This window comes from Oncorhynchus clarkii, chromosome 12, assembly GCF_045791955.1.
Source record: "Oncorhynchus clarkii lewisi isolate Uvic-CL-2024 chromosome 12, UVic_Ocla_1.0, whole genome shotgun sequence".
NCBI classification, from domain to species: domain Eukaryota; kingdom Metazoa; phylum Chordata; class Actinopteri; order Salmoniformes; family Salmonidae; genus Oncorhynchus; species Oncorhynchus clarkii.
In genome coordinates, this window is record NC_092158.1 from 68,595,264 (window position 1) to 68,616,705 (window position 21,442).

Here is a 21,442-nt window from a genome sequence, read left to right on the forward strand (position 1 = left end):
TTCAAGTAGGATGGGTTCCGCTGGTGTACCGCAATCTTTAAGTCATAACACAGATTCTCAATTGGATTGAGGTCTGGGCTTTGACTAGGCCATTCCATGGCATTTAAATGTTTCCCCTTAAACCACTTGTGTGTTGCTTTAGCAGCATGCTTAGGGTCATTGTCCTGCTGGAAGGTGAACCTCCGTCCCAGTCTCAAATCTCTGGAAGACTGAAGCAGGTTTCCCTCAAGAATTTTCCTGTATTTAGTGCCATCATTCCTTCAATTCTGACCAGTTTCCCAGTCCCTGCCGATGAAAAACATGCTGCCACCACCATGCTTCACTGTGGGGATGGTGTTCTCGGGGGGGGGGGGGGGGGGGGGTGTTGGGTTTGTGCCAGACAGCGTTTTCCTTGATGGCCAAAAAGCAACATTTTTGTCTCATCTGACCATAGTACCTTCTTCCATATGTTTGGAGAGTCTCCCACATTCCTTTTGGTGAACACCAAACATGTTTGCTTATTTTTTTCTGGCCACTCTTCCGTAAAGCCCAGTTCTGTGGAGTGTACGGCTTAAAGTGGTACTGCGGACAGATACTCCAATCTCCGCTGTGGAGCTTTGCAGCTCCTTCAGGGTTATCTTTGGTCTCTACTTTTGCAAGGCACTGCATACACTTCCTAGCTTTAAGTATCTACTTTTATCCAATGTAAAAAAAAAAAGTGCTACATAGGACCGCATCGAGCTGGTCGGTCACATATGGACAAAGCCAGTGGGACAAGAGGCCATTCCTAGACTAAGGGTCAGTACAGATAAAGAGAGATAAGTAGACCTCTGAGAGAAACATTTTAAGAGTGAGGGAGAAGCTGAGAAAAAGACAGGGAGCGAGAGATGGACAGGAAGACAAAAGGGAAGAGACAGGTAGAGTGCATCAGTGGGGGAAGGGGGTCATAGATGGTAAGATAAAGACGAAAGAGTGAGAGATTGTGAGAGAGAAAGAGAGAGAGATAGAGAGACAGCGAGAGAAAGACAGAAAGAGAGAGAGAGAGAGAGAGATGCTTGTAGGCCAAAACTTGGGCCCTCCTACACCCTCCAGTCATCCTGACTTCTGTATGGCTCAGCAGGCCTACACACACACACACACACACACACACACACACACACACACACACACACACACACACACACACACACACACACACACACACACACACACATTGAGAACAGAAGTGGGTGCGGTAGACTACAAGACCAGTGTATGCAAAGGCCATTTGAATAAGACATTAACCTGAAAACAACAGACGCTGGCTGTTGTGGAGATGTAGCCGGTCTGGTCTGGCCTGTCGCGGGGAGACCTGGCAGAGACCTGACAGCCTGCAGATACCCTGCTTCACTCACCCTCCCTCCCACCCTCCGACCCAAGGGGTTGGCACGGTAACCGCAAGGCAACGTGGGCAGATCTGACAGACGGGGCTCTCCTCCCCCCCTCGGCCTCATGGGAGAAATAATCCGCACACTGAGTGAACTCTTCCTCCACACACAGACAGAGAGAAACAGGGAGAGAGAGAGAGAGAGAGAAAGAGAGGTCATGATCAGATGAGCTCCTGCATTTTCCCCCATGTTCTTAAAAAAATATAGATTTAGAGTTAGATAAACTTTGATTTTTTTGTCAGGAATATATACAGGATGCTACCCTCTACAGCTAACCTTCAATCCAAATCAAAACTCAAAACCTCCAACCTGATTTTGGACAGAATTACGTAATCACCTGGAAGGTTTACAACTACCAAAGAGTATTATTCCAACGCTATACAGCAAATGAGCTTGAAAATAACAGAAACCCGAAAACACCATACAACCTGCAACTGAGTGAGTAATGTTTAGTCTGAAGCTATATTTTATTTCCAAAAGCCAAGAAGAAAATACATTACTTTATGATTACTGAATGCTAAATTAAGGCTGCCAAGCTTGATACAACTTCAATTAGCACTGACGTGTCAAGTGAGAGGTGTCAAAGCCCTTTAGCCCAACAATGGCAGGAGAGTCACACAGTGTACTCCAACCAAATGGAGAGGCCTTAGAAGCGCCTCCCGCTGTTCAGAGGTAATTAAAATACAGTAACCTGTGTATGTAAAGAATGATAAGGCAAGAAAAGATCACAAAATGAAGCTCCTTATGGAAAATCAAGAGTCACTTTTTTGCTGACTATTATAAAAATGGGAACATCCGCAACCTCATCTTCCACACAGACCATCCCCTGGCATGGCACAGTGCTACACTAACACACTACCCCTCTGTTAAGGTACAGGTCAACCTCATCTTCCACACAGACCATCCCCTGGCATGGCACAGTGCTATACTAACACACTACCCCTCTGTTAAGGTACAGGTCAACCTCATCTTCCACACAGACCATCCCCTGGCATGGCACAGTGCTATATTAACACACTACCCCTCTGTTAAGGTACAGGTCAACCTCATCTTCCACACAGACCATCCCCTGGCATGGCACAGTGCTACACTAACACACTACCCCTCTGTTAAGGTACAGGTCAACCTCATCTTCCACACAGACCATCCCCTGGCATGGCACAGTGCTACACTAACACACTACCCCTCTGTTAAGGTACAGGTCAACCTCATCTTCCACACAGACCATCCCCTGGCATGGCACAGTGCTACACTAACACACTACCCCTCTGTTAAGGTACAGGTCAACCTCATCTTCCACACAGACCATCCCCTGGCATGGCACAGTGCTATACTAACACACTACCCCTCTGTTAAGGTACAGGTCAACCTCATCTTCCACACAGACCATCCCCTGGCATGGCACAGTGCTGTATTAGCACACTACCCCTCTGTTAAGGTACAGGTCAACCTCATCTTCCACACAGACCATCCCCTGGCATGGCACAGTGCTATACTAACACACTACCCCTCTGTTAAGGTACAGGTCAACCTCATCTTCCACACAGACCATCCCCTGGCATGGCACAGTGCTACACTAACACACTACCCCTCTGTTAAGGTACAGGTCAACCTCATCTTCCACACAGACCATCCCCTGGCATGGCACAGTGCTATACTAACACACTACCCCTCTGTTAAGGTACAGGTCAACCTCATCTTCCACACAGACCATCCCCTGGCATGGCACAGTGCTACACTAACACACTACCCCTCTGTTAAGGTACAGGTCAACCTCATCTTCCACACAGACCATCCCCTGGCATGGCACAGTGCTATACTAACACACTACCCCTCTGTTAAGGTACAGGTCAACCTCATCTTCCACACAGACCATCCCCTGGCATGGCACAGTGCTATACTAACACACTACCCCTCTGTTAAGGTACAGGTCAACCTCATCTTCCACACAGACCATCCCCTGGCATGGCACAGTGCTACACTAACACACTACCCCTCTGTTAAGGTACAGGTCAACCTCATCTTCCACACAGACCATCCCCTGGCATGGCACAGTGCTATACTAACACACTACCCCTCTGTTAAGGTACAGGTCAACCTCATCTTCCACACAGACCATCCCCTGGCATGGCACAGTGCTATACTAACACACTACCCCTCTGTTAAGGTACAGGTCAACCTCATCTTCCACACAGACCATCCCCTGGCATGGCACAGTGCTACACTAACACACTACCCCTCTGTTAAGGTACAGGTCAACCTCATCTTCCACACAGACCCTCCCCTGGCATGGCACAGTGCTACACTAACACACTACCCCTCTGTTAAGGTACAGGTCAACCTCATCTTCCACACAGACCATCCCCTGGTATGGCACAGTGCTGTATTAGCACACTACCCCTCTGTTAAGGTACAGGTCAACCTCATCTTCCACACAGACCATCCCCTGGCATGGCACAGTGCTATATTAGCACACTACCCCTCTGTTAAGGTACAGGTCAACCTCATCTTCCACACAGACCATCCCCTGGCATGGCACAGTGCTATATTAGCACACTACCCCTCTGTTAAGGTACAGGTCAACCTCATCTTCCACACAGACCATCCCCTGGCATGGCACAGTGCTATATTAGCACACTACCCCTCTGTTAAGGTACAGGTCAACCTCATCTTCCACACAGACCATCCCCTGGTATGGCACAGTGCTGTATTAGCACACTACCCCTCTGTTAAGGTACAGGTCAACCTCATCTTCCACACAGACCATCCCCTGGCATGGCACAGTGCTATATTAGCACACTACCCCTCTGTTAAGGTACAGGTCAACCTCATCTTCCACACAGACCATCCCCTGGTATGGCACAGTGCTGTATTAGCACACTACCCCTCTGTTAAGGTACAGGTCAACCTCATCTTCCACACAGACCATCCCCTGGTATGGCACAGTGCTATATTAGCACACTACCCCTCTGTTAAGGTACAGGTCAACCTCATCTTCCACACAGACCATCCCCTGGTATGGCACAGTGCTACACTAACACACTACCCCTCTGTTAAGGTACAGGTCAACCTCATCTTCCACACAGACCATCCCCTGGTATGGCACAGTGCTACACTAACACACTACCCCTCTGTTAAGGTACAGGTCAACCTCATCTTCCACACAGACCATCCCCTGGTATGGCACAGTGCTACACTAACACACTACCCCTCTGTTAAGGTACAGGTCAACCTCATCTTCCACACAGACCATCCCCTGGTATGGCACAGTGCTACACTAACACACTACCCCTCTGTTAAGGTACAGGTCAACCTCATCTTCCACACAGACCATCCCCTGGCATGGCACAGTGCTATATTAGCACACTACCCCTCTGTTAAGGTACAGGTCAACCTCATCTTCCACACAGACCATCCCCTGGTATGGCACAGTGCTACACTAACACACTACCCCTCTGTTAAGGTACAGGTCAACCTCATCTTCCACACAGACCATCCCCTGGCATGGCACAGTGCTATATTAGCACACTACCCCTCTGTTAAGGTACAGGTCAACCTCATCTTCCACACAGACCATCCCCTGGTATGGCACAGTGCTGTATTAGCACACTACCCCTCTGTTAAGGTACAGGTCAACCTCATCTTCCACACAGACCATCCCCTGGTATGGCACAGTGCTACACTAACACACTACCCCTCTGTTAAGGTACAGGTCAACCTCATCTTCCACACAGACCATCCCCTGGCATGGCACAGTGCTATATTAGCACACTACCCCTCTGTTAAGGTACAGGTCAACCTCATCTTCCACACAGACCATCCCCTGGTATGGCACAGTGCTACACTAACACACTACCCCTCTGTTAAGGTACAGGTCAACCTCATCTTCCACACAGACCATCCCCTGGCATGGCACAGTGCTATATTAGCACACTACCCCTCTGTTAAGGTACAGGTCAACCTCATCTTCCACACAGACCATCCCCTGGTATGGCACAGTGCTGTATTAGCACACTACCCCTCTGTTAAGGTACAGGTCAACCTCATCTTCCACACAGACCCTCCCCTGGCATGGCACAGTGCTACACTAACACACTACCCCTCTGTTAAGGTACAGGTCAACCTCATCTTCCACACAGACCATCCCCTGGCATGGCACAGTGCTGTATTAGCACACTACCCCTCTGTTAAGGTACAGGTCAACCTCATCTTCCACACAGACCATCCCCTGGCATGGCACAGTGCTGTATTAGCACACTACCCCTCTGTTAAGGTACAGGTCAACCTCATCTTCCACACAGACCATCCCCTGGCATGGCACAGTGCTGTATTAGCACACTACCCCTCTGTTAAGGTACAGGTCAACCTCATCTTCCACACAGACCATCCCCTGGCATGGCACAGTGCTGTATTAGCACACTACCCCTCTGTTAAGGTACAGGTCAACCTCATCTTCCACACAGACCATCCCCTGGCATGGCACAGTGCTATATTAGCACACTACCCCTCTGTTAAGAGAGGGGGTGTTAACGAGGGGTGGAAACTCAGGATACTAGACACTAGACAAGGACTCTGAGGTTTACAACTACCAAAGAGTATTTGTAAATAATCCCCCCCTCACGCCAAGAGGACCTACATCCAGACCACAACACCACCAGCCACATACACACACCCACCCCAACTAATCAATAACCCCAAAGTCAACCATGCCCACACCCCATTTAGGCCCCCTCAGATCAGATCTATGCCCCTCCTGCCCACCCCATGCACCGCACCCTTGCAAAGTGGGCCTCAACATGGAAGTCACACATATGTCCAGGCCGTGAGCGGGCAAACAGGCCCAACCCCCACTCTTACACTAGCCCAAGCCAATGGCATGTACCAGATGCTCAGCAGGCTCTGCTCACACTTACTGGCCTGAGGCCAAACCACACGACCAACAACATTGGACACTTTATGGAACACAAAGCCTTCACTATCTCATCCTGGAATATCCAAGGCCTGAGGCATTTGGCCTAAAGAGCAGGAACCTGGACTTCATCAAAGAAATCAGAAATACAGACATTGTCATCCTACAAGAAACCTGGTATAGAGGAGACGGACCCACTGGTTGCCCTCTAGGTTACGGAGAGCTGGTAGTCCCATCCACCAAACTACCAGGTGTGAAACAGGGAAGGGACTCAGGGGGTACGCTAATTTGGTATAGAGCAGACCTAACTCACTCCATTAAATTAATCAAAACAGGAACATTTTACATTTGGCTTGAAATTCAAAAGGAAATGATCTTAACAGAGAAAAATGTCCTCCTGTGTGCTACCTATATCCCCCCACTAGAATCCCCATGCTTTAATGGAGACAACTTCTCCATCCTGGAGGGGAAAATCAATCATTTCCAAGCCCAGAGACATGTACTAGTCTGTGTTGACCTAAATGCCAGAACCGGACAAGAACCTGACACCCTCAGCACACAGGGGGACAAACACCTGCCTGGAGGTGACAGCCTTCCCTCCCCCATATGCACAACATAACCAACAAAAACGGGGTCACAACTCCTGCAGCTCTGTCGCACGCTGGGTATGTACATGGTCAATGGTAGGCTTCGAGGGGACTCCTATGGTAGGTACAGCTATAGCTCATCTCTTGGCAGTAGTACTGTAGACTACTTTATCACTGACCTCAACCCAGAGTCTCTCAGAGCGTTCACAGTTAACCCACTCTGACACCCCTATCAGACCACAGCAAAAATTACAGTCTACTTGAACGGAGCAATACTCAATCATGAGGCATCAAAGCCAAAGGAACTCAGTAATATTAAGAAATGCTATAGATGGAAGGAATGTAGTTTGGAAACCTACCAAAAAACAATTACGAAACAACCAATTCAATCCCTTTTAGACAACTTCCTGGACAAAACATTCCACTGTAATAGTGAAGGTGTAAACTTGGCAGTAGAAAATCTTAACAGTATATTTGACCTTTCAGCTTCTGTATCAAATCTAAAAATCTCCAATAGAAAACTGAAGAAGATGAACAACAATGACAAATGGTTTGATGAAGAATGCAAAAATCTAAGAAAGAAATTGAGAAACCTGTCCAACCAAGAACATAGAGACCCGGAAAACCTGAGTCTACACCTTCACTATGGTGAATCACTAAAACAATACATAAATACACTACGGGAAAAGAAGGAACTGTAAATCAGCTCAATGTAATTGAAGAATCCATAGACTAACCACTTCTGGGAAAATTGGAAAACAATAAACAATCAACACCACGAATAATTAGCTATCCAAAATGGAGATGTATGGGTAAACCACTTCTCCAATCTTTTTGGCTCTATAACAAAGAACATACAGCAAAAACATATACATGATGAAAATACAAATCTTAGAATCAACTATTAACTATTACCAGAACCCACTGGATCTCCAATTACCTTGGATGAACTACAGGACAAAATAAAAACCCTACAACCCAAAAAGGCCTGTGGCGTTGATGGCATCCTCAATGAAATTATCAAATATACAGACAACATTGGTAATTCAAGGCTAAAGTGGATTGTTTGCGAGCCATTTAGGATGACTCAGTCAATTTTTTTTCATGTTCCAATCGATGCACGTTGACTAGAGCGCCTCATTGTTCTGTTCCTTGAGCTACCGTCATTATACCACAATGTGCCAATTCAATTAGGTTGCCATCCCCTATAATTCAAATAAATGAAGGCTTATGTCAAAACAATCAATGTGTAAACACAAAGGAGGAAAGGTGGAGGGGAAGTCAAGAAATAAATTGAAAAGCATTCTTAGAAACAGGGGGAGGGAATTGGCTCAGTAAATTGTGTCGTAAATACAGAGGCTGAAATAATCAACCACATCTCTCCTTTAAAGATTAATTGAAGATGACTCTTGTTAAGGTGCCATTTGATGGTGTGTGAGTCCTGAAATTGCTTTTAACTATTGTGCGCAAAGCAGCATTTTCACTACTGCGTGTATTTCTTTCTAAACCATTTGGTGTTGTTTTGACTAGTGCGAGTAGTAGCAGTGTTTTGACTGCAGTGAGATGTCAAGTTGAGTGTCAAGAGTGTCATGTCTTCAGTATGATGCTGTGTGAAGTCTTAGCACTAGAACTACCTTGTGGTATTCAGAATAAAGGGTACAGTTACCTCTTAAGACCACTACGTAGTGCACTCTTTAAAGCAGAACTGAACTCAAAAAAACAACTTCTCTAGTTGAAAATGACATATGTGACATTTATTCCAATGCCAAAATTGACTAGAAATTGGCAAGTAGTTACATTTTTGTCATAAGGTCAGTATAATCCAAAAGTGAGTTTTGTGAGATTTGTGTACATGAGTTAGTCGTGACTTACTTAACGGTTGGGTTTTGATTTCGACAATACCGACTTGCCGACTACCATGGGATAAACAGTTGCAGTGATTGTGGTCTATCCAATCGTACAGCTGCACACAGACAGTGAGACAGACTTGGCCAGCAGCACAGCAGATCAACCTTGGTTTACATAATTGGTTTACATTGACTTGAGAAATACTGCACCAAACACCTTAGCTAGTAAAATTGCTAACTAAAAGCTCCTCGGCAAAAACATCCAAATTAATTACAGATTGCTTGAGTTATCGTAGAATCATTCTGACTATTTTGAGGAAGTGATACTGGCTTTGTTCCTATGGTGTCCAATGAGGGGCAAACTTAAGTAACTGCCACATCGAACCACACCCCCAAGACTAAAATCTTAATGAGCAACAGAAAAACATGCAGAATCCGTGCGCTCAGTCACTCTTTAAATCACTGTGTATAGTGTTTGTATAGTGTTTAAACTATATGCAGAACAATGTTTAAAATATCAGGAGTGTTCAGACTATTGCAAAAAGACCTAGGTTTGGTGTATAAAGTGCATAGTTAAGTGGTTATGCAAAGCACTAGAATGTTCTACAAGGTATTTGAACAACAGTGTCGTTTTGAATACATAGAGTATTTGGGTCAGACTATCGAGGGCAGTGTAGTGTAGTGTTCCGACAACAGTAGATGTGGGACAATACTGCTCGGAGCACGGGGGAGAAATCCTGGTCGGGGGGAAGTATAGAAATACACCAAACTGACAGGTTGTATAATAATTAGGCCTTACATAACCATAGGGATAATACACCTGCTTTTGACAACAGTGGTCATATCCAGTATCCACTGCCAGTTCTGTCACTGAGCAGCACATACACAAACGCATTGTAAAATACATGCACACATAATAACAGGCATGCAGAGCACATATACCTACCTAAATGTGTGCCCTCAAATGTGTGCCCTCTACAGACAAGGCCACACACACGAACATACACGCACACGCACACGCACACACACACACACACACACACACACACACACACACACAGTGTGCAGGGAAGAGGACCAGAGCAGACCTCACTCTCAGTAGGAGACTATAGGACTAGCTGTTCCAGGTGTAACCTGCCATCTCTCTCACAGGTCCCTGACAGATAGAGTACAAGCAGCAGGAATGGAGGAGGGAGAGAGCTGGAGACAATGTGTGAGGGTAGAGAGGGTAGGCACTTCCAGCATGGTGAGGGATGGGTTGGATGGGTTGGAGCGGAGAGATGGAGTGAGAAAGAGAGAGTGAACGAGAGACAAAGAGAGAGTATGGACTTCCACTATGGCGGGGGGAATGAGATTAGCTAGGCTGACTGCCTCAAACCAGTCTCCTCTGAAAGGACCAGACACTGTTGTCAGCCTGAGCCCTGCGGAACATCAAACCTTCGCCCAACACCCCTGACGGTTAGCACGGCATATTTAACAGACCCTGTCTATTATAAACCTCATCTTCCAGGCAAAGCAAAGCACTCTCCACTCACGTGCACACAACCCAGTTTCCTTTTCACCACCACTTACACCAACTGTAACACCTATCATACTGTCACTGTCATGGTCCAAACCTGACGACAAGAGGACACTTATTAAACCGACACTGTCATGAATCTGCCGCTCACGATTACACCCGCTTCACTCAGGGAGAGAATTGACATACTCCACAGATGAATCATGGAGAGTTTGGGGGCTTGTCAAGGGAGGTGAGGGCTTGGGTGAGGTGGGGGGGGGGGGGGGGGGGGGGGGGGGCGTGTTGGCAGGCAGTAGTGGGGCTGCAATATCCCTGAAGCTTCGCTGAGGGGTGTGTGAAGAATAAGGGGGTGGGGGGAGAAGGGGGTCGGCGATATCGCGACGTGAGCAGCTGGTAGGGGATAAGCAGAAAGGCTCCACAGGGGAAGCGCCTTTAGCGTGTCAGGCTCCGTCTGCAGGTTTTCCCTGATGATATGGGCGAAAGAAACAGAAAGATAATGTTGGCTAGCGCTCTTACACTGCTGGCAGCAGTTGGATGGATAGTTGGAATGTGTGTAGGTAAGGGAGAGAGTGACAGGAGGGGAGAGAAGGGGGGCTGTGTGTGTGAATTTGTTTGAAGGGTTTCACTTCTAAGCAATTCTGAGTGGTCCAATTTCAATCACATTTACTCACACCTGCGGCTGGAATGTGCTGAAATTCTCCATGGCAACCACTGACATAGTCCCTTTAAATCTGGGCTCATGATTTCAGAGGTACCATAAGAGGAAGGGGCCTTCGTTTTCATCTTGAATGGCGGCTTACCTTAAAAGTGTCTGCAATGTATTTTTTGTTGTTGATTAAGTATAGTCTTTCAGTTCTGGCACTGAGGCGCACGCAGAACTCGTCTCACACTGTGCCTTTCCTTCCCATTTGATGCAATTAGTATGCTCCTGACATTCAGCCGCTTTAAAGGCAAAGTGATCCTTAAATTGAGCAATACCCTAAGGACCATTGCAGAGCTGCACTTACAGGGCTAAAGCTGTGCTCATACGGACGTTATCTTCGCTTTGATGAGTTTGTTTTTTAATTGGGATGTTATTTTTTTTAAATTGGAGGCCTTGGCGTTGTTTCTAGTTGAGTTCAACTTTGAACCTGACCTAGTGAATCTTCCTTGACCTTTGAGGGATGTTGTTGACAATAGCCATCTGGTTTACAGTACCTGAAGCCCCCCGCCCATTGCTTTGATGCTATTCCACCATCAGAAGACCCCAACAGCTATTGGAGAAATGAAAGAAGAGTCCATTGATTGAGGCCTAAGATCATTCTCCCACAAAGCTCCCACATGTTGAGGCGGCATAACACTTGGTCATGCCAAGTATATATTGCAGGGAGAGATGAAGTGAAGGGGAGGAGCATGCTATTCCCACCATCCAACCACGTATCACAGGTCTCTAGTAATGAAGAAGCCTTGTATGAAACAATCCCTTTGCATAACCCACAGATTTACCACTTGTACACACCCAGGCCAGAGATCACACCCACACAAATACTCAGTCACACCAAATCCACAGATGTAGCTAGTACACACTTGACGCCACACTCACCCACCTTTAAGCGCGTACGTACAACAGACACACACACCAGCCAAACCTGCAGATACCACACACGGATGTGACAACATACTGTTGTTACTAGTATAATTAGAGTACTAACTAACAAACTAAACCCCAACACGAGACAACTACCAACACGCCAGACGGACGGACGAACACACACACACACGTTTAGTTCTTCTACCCTCATGGGGACCTAAAATGTATTTACAGTGGGGCAAAAAAGTATTTAGTCAGCCACCATTTGTGCAAGTTCTCCTACTTAAAAAGATGAGAGAGGCCTGTCATTTTCATCATAGGTACACTTCAACTATGACAGACAAAATGAAGAAAGAAATTCCAGAAAATCACATTGTAGGATTTTTAATGAATTTATTTGCAAATGATGGTGGAAAATAAGTATTTGGTCACCTACAAACAAGCAAGATGTCTGGCTCTCACAGACCTGTAACATCTTCTTTAAGAGGCTCCTCTGTCCTCCTCTCGTTACCTGTATTAATGGCACCTGTTTGAACTTGTAATCAGTATAAAAGACACCTGTCCACAACCTCAAACAGTCACACTCCAAACTCCACTATGGCCAAGACCAAAGAGCTGTCAAAGGACACCAGAAACAAAATTCTAGACCTGCACCAGGCTGGGAAGACTGAATCTGCAATAGGTAAGCAGCTTGGTTTGAAGAAATCAACCCCCCCCCCCCCCCCCCCCCACACACACACGGACTCCTGCTCACTCAAATACCTTATTATAACTTTATCCCCTGACAGTCTCTGTGGACCTGTGTGAACCTGGGACCCTGGCACGACTTCCTCCTGGTCTCTGGCACATGGGCAAGACGCCACACCTCTCTGAAGAGAAGTGATTTTGATGGCCAGTTTCAACAACAGTGTCAACAAACACTGCAAGACAACTGTAAAAGTGCTGTAAGCAATTTGGTAACCACTGATCAAAGCAATACACAGACTCTGGCTGCATTTTACACTGAAATGGCGGAAGGCAATATGAAACTCCACTTAATAGAGGGCAAGATGGGACTATAGACATGTTTCTGATAGTTTCCCAGTAAATTAAGCCTTGATCAGCAGTGGAGAGAAATAGGAAGATGGAAGGAATAGCTTATGCAACAAGATGCAGCCACTGCTTTAAAAGCTTTACGTTTGAACTTCCAGTTGGTTCAATTTTCCACCTGACAAACACATTATGTCAGTCACCTAGGTAAAACCTGTATCCTGGCTTCAGTTGGCTCAGGTTGTCCCTAGATAACTAGGCTATAATCCATCTTGTGATGTGGTAGGCTATATTGGACACTTCACATAAGCATTCAGCCATCTAGGTATTGAAATACGGACGACTGGATTCACCTGATAACCTGAAAACTATCATGGGTGTTGAGATCTGCCCAAGTTTGACGTCAGTTGCCAACCAACCAGTTAGAAATTAGATTTCATTAGCACCCATAGCAACCTGGCTTACTGTCTTCAAAGGCTACTGCCGACCAGGAAGCACGTGAAGATGTAATAAGTGGGGAAAGGAGGAAAACCATTATGATAGTAATTCAAACAAGAGGAATAGTTTGCCACATGGAAATGTCTATGGGGAGAAGAAAAAAGAGGAGAGGGAAAAATGCTGTAGCCTATATATCACAGGCATAATATGAGGGGGGAAACGAGAGCTGCTGAATGAGCAACTGAATGACAGCAATTTTATAGCATTTGGACAAGAAAATGGCCATACCCTATTTTCACAAGGGGATAATTATTAACGACTAAAGTGGCCGTAGTAGGTCCGCGAGAGATGGAGTGAGCGGTGGCAGTTGATAGGTGCTTGATAGGGGCTTGTAGAAAGCAAAGCAGAGCATCCACTGTCACAAGCTCTTTTAGCAACTTGTTTTCCAGCCTGATCTCATAGACTAGATGTAACATAGTCAATGAAAATTGGCAGGTAGCCTAGTGGTTAGAGCATTGAGCCAGTAACCGAAAGGTTGCTGGATTGAATCCCGAGCTGACAATGTAAAAATCTGTTGTTTTTTCCCCTGAACAAGGCAGTTAACCCACTGTTCCCCGGTAGGCTGTCATTGTAAATAAGAATGTGTTCTTAACTGACTTTCCTAGTTAAATAAAGGTACTCAAATTAGTATGATATGTTACGTTTGGTATGGTTACATAAAACAGATCGAAAAGGGTGGTTGGCCAGGGTGGGTGGGTGTATAATGCAAACGTCTAGCAAGTAAAGTTTGCGAGTTTGAATCTTATCATGGACAACTTTAGCATTTTAGCAACTTTTCAAGTACTTACTACTTTTTAGCTACTTTGCATGTTCGCTAACCCTTCCCCTAACCCTAAACTTAACCCTTGTAGCTAACCCTTCCCTTAACCTATGATTGGGGTGGTATCCAGATTATCATAGCATCATACCGTCCTTCTCTTATACTGGGATATATGGTATTACCGGCCCCCCCCCCAAAAAAGCCTCTTGGTCATCTATTACCAGAATGCTAACAAAATTAGCACAAATAATAGTGAATTTCCATGGAGGCTGATCGCTAAATATGCTAACGAGCACAAACGAAAATAAACAAATTGCAAAACAGGCAATCCAGCTCATAAAGTTATACATATATAGGTAGGAGCTACCGAATGTAATTTTTGGTGAGTTTGGACATGTAAAAGCGAATGTGAACGAGACACTTGCAAATTAACAACATTTTAACGCATGCTTGTCTGAAGGAAGAACAGTACTGGCTCTGGAGCAGCATGTGTACACCCTGCGTCTTTGTGGAATCTGGAGTCTCTAGGGCAACGGGCCTCCCTGCTCTGCTCAGAGAAGATAGGGAGGAGAAGAGGGGCCGAGAACGAAGAGGATATTTTTTTTTTAAGAAAATCAAGATAGTGGCAGCTGTAGAAATAAATAATCAAATGGATTTGACTTCTGAAACTTAAATGAACTAGCAAGTTAAATATAGGGTTTGGGTTAACGCAAAATTCTGCGTTTTTCACACTGATTTTTTTTAATGCATATTTTGCGGGGTTTTGTAAATGCAGGCGTAAAATGCTTCTTATTGTAATTTCTGTTTGGCATCAGACTAATTTTCTGCTTCAGTTGCCCTTCTCCACTCGGAAGAGAATTCACGAACAGGCATTCTATCAGCAGACAGCGCTATGACTGAAATGTAGCTACTTTTCTCCGGTACTTTCGCAGTGTAGCCAGACAACTTTTCTTGGATAAATGCAAGATTATCTTTAAGCAAAACATTAGAAAATGTAGCTGGCTACATTCTTTCTATGATAAACATTAGGAATATGATGGCTATGCATCGATTTTGCAAAAAATAACTTGCTTTTTCTTTGTAAGCTCATTTACTTGTGTGCCTACCAGCCGAATAGTGCTCCACTTCGGTTGCCATGTGATGAAAATGAAGCTATTTTCTGCCGAATGTGTTGCACTAATGTATTTTCTGTGAAGGAAAACTATAGTTGCAAGTCCCTGATCACTCTATTGAAGAGGGGAAAAAAACACTTGACTTTCATTATTAAACGCGACCTGTCACTACACAGCTTGACTCACCTGCTTCCGCTTTCTCCCCTGGTGCTATTTACAAACGAACACTCGACTGGCTCAACTGTTCTGGGGAACTACGTAATCTTGATCATGTAAAATAACGTGACAGGTGAAATGAAGTACGCAATCTGCTTTATCTCCTAAAGTATTGCACAAGTTGACTACAGGTATTTACTTAAGTCTCTACAAATATTAAAATGTATTGAAAAACTTCAAAGGAATAGTTTCAACGCTAACCTTAACCCCTTACCCTAACTCCTAAACTGAACCCTAACCTTAACCCTAACCCCTAACGCTAACCCCTAGCCTAGTCAACATTAGCCAGCTATCTAAAGTTAGCCACCTAGCTAGAATTCGTAACATATCATATGTTTAGCTAATTCTTAACATATTGTACATTTTGCAAATTCGTAACATATAATACAAATTGTAATTAGTAACATTTGTAACATACCATACAACACATCAAACTAAATGGAGTGTCTTGGATTTACACACAGAATAATATGAAATGATCTTAGACCAGGTTGCGTTTTCAGAATACACCAAAAATCCAATCCAATTCCATTCACTCCATATGCCCCGAACAGGGTTGCCAAGTCTGTAGTATTCCCTCAAATTGGGCTACTTTGAAAACGCTGTCGGGGATGAAAATGTATTGGTCGTAGGTTGCAGGATTTTGAGGTACTACTACATGCAAGGTGGCCGCCATGGCATTTCTCTTCAAAAAAATACAAATCTATTCATTGTGACCTGCTGCTGCTGACTATCAGGAAATGAAGCAGGGGTATGTGTGTGTTGAGAGAGCACTGCAGTATTCCGCTTAGTCCACTATTGGCTGAGTCATGTGAGTGAGAGGAGACAGCAGCACACCTGCACATCGTGACAACTTTTTACCAGTTATAGGTAGGCTCTTTAACTTGTCATTTATAGGTAAGTGGAAATTTGAAGTGGAAGTTATGGAACTCCCTGGTGTGCTTCTGTTATGGGGAAAAATCCTCAATGAAACTGACATTAAATGTGGAGAATGATACATTTGCATCTGTTGGCCATCAAGTAGCCTATTAATTTACATGCCATTGTAGGCTACTGCAGGCTACCATTGTGTAGGCTACCTGGAGCTGGCAAACAGATTTAATAAATAGCCTATAACTTCAGTGTATTGTTTTTGTAACCTTGTGTTATTATGCAATTATTAAATGACCATGTTTAGTTCATTAACTTGGAAGTTATAAAAGCTCTATCGCAATTGCCGATCAGTTGTTAGAACACATTATATTGACCGTAACAGTCAGTCAGATTAGGCTACAGGTTAAAAAAAAATACTGGCTGTTGTTGACATGCAGTTCAGATCATATACATATTATTAGTATTTAATTCAGTGATTGAAATTATGACCCCATCCTCAGTAGCCTATTCCATCAGGCTATTGGGAAACACAGGCACTCCTTACTTCGAAATCGCCAAGCTATTAATGTTGAATAAATTAGTATGTTAATTTGAACTAAGCAAGCTGCTAAAATTTTCAATTTACATCTTGCTTATATCATGGCCAGGTTACTGTAAACTATCTGAAATAATATGTAGGCCTGTCAGGGGCAATAGGCTAGCTGTATCTAAGCAAACCATGGCAAAGTTGAATTACAATCATAAACCCAGATTTTAGTCTGTAGCCTATGCCTATTGAAATGACAACAATTCAATCTCGTAAATGGGCCATTTATAACTGATGATAGGCTAAAGGCTGTATCCAGGCACTCTGTTGCATCGTGCTAAAGAACAGCCCTTACACGGAACCCAAAGGGGCTGCGTAAGTACGCCATCGTGCATAAATTAATTGTGTCCCTCTCCACCAAACGCGATCACGTCACGCAGGTTAAAATATCAAAACAAACTCTGAACCAATTACATTAATTTGGGGACTGGTCGAAAAGCATTAAACATTTATGGCAATTTAGCTAGCTAGCTTGCACTTGCTAGCTAATTTGTCTTATTTAGCTAGATTGCCGTTGCTTGCTATTTTTTCCTGGGATATAAACATTGAGTTGTTATTTTACCTGAAATGCACAAGGTCCTCTACTCCGAAAATGAATCCACACATAAAACGGTCAACCGAATCGTTTCTAGTCATCTCTCCTCCTAGGCTTTTTCTTCTCTTGACTTTATATTGCGATTGGCAACTTTCATAAATTAGGTGCATTACCGCCCCTGACCTCGTTCATCTTTCAGTCACCCACGTGGGTATAACCAATGAGCAGATGGGAGGTGCCTGCTTCTATAAACCAATGAGGAGATGGGACAGGCAGGACTTGCAGCGGGATCTGCCTCACAAATAGAACTGACTTCTATTTTAGCCCTTGGCAACGCAGACACTCGTTGGCACACGCGAGCAGTGTGGGTGCAATAATTTAATAATATAGATTTCTAAATGTATTTTGCAACGCGAGTGGTGTAGTCAGCCTGTTAGCCGTGGTATATTGGCCATATACCATACACCCTTGGCTAGTTTAATAAGGGCAACTTATCTGTTCTCTTGCAACATATTGAATTAATTAATTACAATTGCAATAATTATTGGTATGGTAAAAGGGTTTATTGTATAAATGTGGCAACTCCTGTCTTGCTCTGAAGAAAAATGTGCTAGTTTTCAGGCTTTTTCTGCGAGTTTTGATGGGTCATTGGGCTAGAAATGTTATTAAGACCTGGCAACCCTGACTCCGAAACAGAAAGTTAAACATTGATTTTCCCTAAGAGCAAGAACTCCAATCCCTTTTACACGTAGCCTAGTCTACAATTTGGAAACATGACTGACGCTCACCATGAGTCCTCGTGAGAGAATTTGATATAGGTGTGGCACTTATGCGACTCACTCACGTATCGATTTTCACAACAAACACCACTACAAAATAACTTCTACTGTAATTTCAATGACCCTGAGTGCATCGTCAGGGTGGTCACGCACAACGCACATGAGGACACAACTGTAGCATACGGTAAGGTAAGACTGAGCATATTGCAATAACCACACAAATATTTGGTGAATTGACAACAGGGTGAGTTTCAGGTTTTAGAATGAGCTAAAACAATAGTCTAGGCTACTTATACCAAACTAGTCATGCCTAGGCTATTCTACTCGCATGCATCCCTATTTGGAGATAGAGGTGCATGCACCGTTATTCCTGAGTTGCTATCAATAAACAGTCAAGTTTCTCCTAGCACCGACACCGATGGGTTGTTGCGTACACCCATGTCACAGCCAAAGAATGTCGATTCAAAAGCAACAGCAATATTGCAGAAGTGTGAGACAATTCTGGTAACAATTATATAGCTCAATGTGTAGCCTATTCCACCGAAACAAAATGTACCACATCTGGCAAGACTGAAACGCTCATCTGCTACGTATCATAGGAATGAATGTCAGGAAGGTTGGCTGGCTACATTCACGGACACAATAAAAGATGCCAGACAAACACGACACAGAGGGAGCATATCAGTCTCAGTAGCTGGCAAGGAATGTCACGTGGTATTGATAATGCTATAAACTACATCTGATCAATAGGCTACCATACCTATTCACAACACATCACAGCATCTTGTTGGAGAAAACACTGTTGCTCGAATATCTTTGATCGGAAGAGAGAACATTCGCTTTCCGAACACTACAAAACATGACATTATCTCAAATATACTCCACTAGGTTACAGCATGCGACTGAAGCGACGCCCCAGAACGCCAATGTGTTGACAGGTTGGTTACCTTCCGCAATTAAATCGCCGGTTTCAGGACCTTCTTGCGCGCAGCACTCCGAGCATAAACTTTTCTTAAACCCCGTGTTCGCCTGCTCGTTCTGGAGCCCTCTGTTCCAAGCAAGTCGGGAATGTGTTGAGCAACGGTTCAGTGACAACGTCAATTTCTTGGAGTCTCCACCCATGGCACAAAGAGAGACCCAATAGGCGGGTCGTTGAAACGGTCATTGGCTAAATCAACAAATAGAGTGTTATTACAAGGTAATTGAAAAGTATGCGCAATATCGGTAACAATTTTCAATTCGTTCTGGAGTGAGGAATAGCCTAAATATGTCCTCTCCTTTATGTTTCTCCCTGCGCAATTGTGATACATCATGAGGAATAACTACCATCAAGAGACATTCAAGAACAATTTAAAAACAGAATATCTAATATGAAATTCCCCAAATGTAATAATTCCTGCTTGTTTTCAATCTAAGCAAAAAAGACAACATTGAAGTTTCTGCTTTCCTATCACCCATACATCTCCAGAACCTGCCACCATAATTACACCCAAATGAAACATGTGGGCAATATCATTTAGCTCTTCTTATGTAAATCTAATCTAATTAAACTTTCAGTGCCCTCATTAGAGAGTTATGCCCAAATAATCCCTCTTAACTACTATACTCAGCCAGCCTCTCCACTTGAAGATTGTGATGTATGATTGTCACTGAGGCAACAGAGAAGCATTGTGAAAGTAATGAATCAATGTGTGTCTTATACAGAATGTGCCTTAGAAGTGTGTGTGAGGGCTTCTCGAGTGGCCCAGTGGTCTAAGGCACTGCATCACAGTACTTGAGACGTCACTACAGACCCGGGTTCGTTCACAACCGGCCGTCACTGGGAGTCCCATAGGGCGGCGCACAATTGGCTCAGCGTTGGCCGGGCGCCTGCAGGCTGACTTCGGTTGTCAGTTGAACGGTGTTTCTTTCGACACGTTGGTGCGGCTGGCTTCCGGGTTAAGCTGGCGGGTGTTAAGCAGCGCGGTTTGGCGGGTCATGTTTCGGAGGACACATGACTCGACCTTCGCCTCTCCCGATCTCGTTGGGGAGTTGCAGCGACGAGAAAAGATTGTAATTGGATATGAGGAAATTGGGGCGAAAAAGAGGGTAAAAAAATAAACCAATAAAAATAAGTGTTTGTGTAGTTGTGTACTTGCAAGTGTGTATATGTGCATGTGTGTGCGTAGGTTAAGAGAGCTCAGAGGGCAGACGGGTCAGTTTAGGCCAGGGACACCCAATGTCAGTCTAACCTGTCTTTCTGCACCCACCTTCATACTCCATATATGTGTTCCTGTCATGTGTTCCACTTCATTGACCAGAGAACATACTGTACACTGAAAAACACTTAGGGCTTAACCAACTGGACCACAAACCACCAGCTCACCACACAAGGCAGAATGTGTGAAAGAAAAACTCCAGTGACAAGTCTCTGTTCTCTATGATGGCTATATCTAAGAGGTTGGATTCAGTCTTCTCCTGACCTGACACTTCTTCACATGGTGTATGAGTAACCATTTTGGTTTGTCTATCAGGCATCTGTTATGATATTTGGACATATTTCTGAAAATATGACAACACATGTTTGAGATCTAGTCACAAAATGACCATGAATCAATCATTGTTTCCGACAACAGTCTTTCGTGTGGCTAATATGAAGAAGAATAGTTGAATCAGAAGAATAAAAGGTTTGCAGCTAGTGTGCTGGAAGAGAAATCCACAATCTGTGAGAACATATACTACATGACCAAATGTATGTGGACACCTGCTCGTCGAACAACTCATTCTAAAATCATGAGCATTAACATGGAGTTGGTTCCCTCTTTGCTGTTATAACAGATTTCAGTATTCTGGGAAGGCTTTCCACTAGATGTTGGAACATTGCTGCAGGGACTTGCTTCCATTCAGCCACAAGATCATTAGGGAGGTCGGCACTGATGTTGGGCGATTAGACATTGCTCGCAGTCGGCATTCCGATTCGATGGGGTTGAGTTCAGGGCTCTGCGCAGGCCAGTCAAGTTATTCCACACCGATCTCGACAAACCATTTCTGTATGGATCTCGCTTTGTGCATGGGGACATTGCCATGCTGAAACAGGAAAGGGCCTTCCCCAAATGGTTGCCACAAAGTTTGAAGCACATAATCATCTAGAATGTCATTGAATGCTGTAGCGTTAACATTTCCCTTCACTGGAACTAAGGGGACTAGCCCGAACCATGAAAAACTGCCCCAGGCCAT

The 21,442-nt window shown here is 44.5% G+C and overlaps 1 protein-coding gene across 3 annotated transcripts in view; it reads right to left on the bottom strand.

Moving 5' to 3' along the window:
• Positions 1–19,477, bottom strand: part of LOC139421107 (junction plakoglobin-like) — a 63,487-nt gene extending 44,010 nt beyond the window's left edge. The window contains exons 1-2 of one of the 3 annotated variants that reach the window (XM_071171653.1): positions 19,174–19,462; positions 1,264–1,502 (exon numbers count right to left, since the gene is read on the bottom strand). The gene's annotated coding sequence lies outside the window, so the exon portion shown is untranslated. Of the gene's footprint in view, positions 1–1,263; positions 1,503–18,986 lie in introns of all 3 variants that reach the window. The other 2 variants (XM_071171652.1, XM_071171654.1) reach the window with 2 other exon arrangements.
• Between the last annotated feature and the right edge of the window lie 1,965 nt (positions 19,478–21,442).